General features: G+C 59.1%; 1 protein-coding gene across 1 annotated transcript in view; it reads left to right on the top strand.

Moving 5' to 3' along the window:
- Positions 1-763, top strand: part of LOC125488221 (methanethiol oxidase-like) — a 7,819-nt gene that overhangs the window by 3,341 nt on the left and 3,715 nt on the right. The gene's annotated exons all lie outside the window — the stretch shown is intronic.

The following is a 763-nucleotide window of genomic DNA, read 5'->3' as shown; positions in this document are numbered from 1 at the left end:
TCCGGGTTGGCAAGCCATCGTTGATGGGGTCTGTCATAGATTGTGGTTAATACCCCCATTGGGGGTGGCTGAAGGCGGGGGGGGTAGGAAATTTGCCATCATGACCTGGTATGGGCTAACAACTCATTGCAGACTCCAACAATGACCAGGACGACTGTTGACCGCCCTCTGAAACGGCTCCAGGCCCACACGCTCGCTTCAAGGGGCAATTACACATAGGGAGGGGGTGACGGAGATAGGGAGGGGGTGTAGGGGGCTGGGGGGGTGACAGGGATAGGGAGGGGGTGTAGGGGGATGGGGGAGGGGTTAGTGACGAGGGGGAAGGGAGTGGGGAGTGGAGATCAGAGCGATGACCAGGATGTTTTCCCTGATAGGTGCTGCACCGGCTGCCGATGCCCAACCTTCGGGATGAGCTGCACCATTCCGGTTGGAACGCTTGCAGCAGCTGCTATGGGGACCCTTCCAAACGGCGGAATCGGCTGATCCTGCCCTCGCTGATCTCCTCCAGGATCTACGTGATCGACGTGGGGACGGATCCCCGAGCCCCCCGGCTGTTTAAGGTCAGGTTGGGGGCCTCTGACCAGCTCTGGAGGGGTTGGCCATGGGAGACGAATCCATTCATTCACTCGTTCGTCTCCGGCCTGGAGGCTCGATCGAGGTGGGTGGGGGCGGAAACTGGGTCATTCAGAGGCTAACGCTTTGGGGAAGACAAGGATTCGAATCTCAGCCTGGCCTCTGGTGGAATTTCAATTCCGTGAATGAA

Source organism: Rhincodon typus, unplaced genomic scaffold (genome assembly GCF_021869965.1).
Source record: "Rhincodon typus isolate 14 unplaced genomic scaffold, sRhiTyp1.1 hic_rhity00000069, whole genome shotgun sequence".
Taxonomy (NCBI): Eukaryota; Metazoa; Chordata; class Chondrichthyes; order Orectolobiformes; family Rhincodontidae; genus Rhincodon; species Rhincodon typus.
Note: the sequence above shows the minus strand (reverse complement) of the source record. Positions and strands in the feature narration are given on the sequence as shown.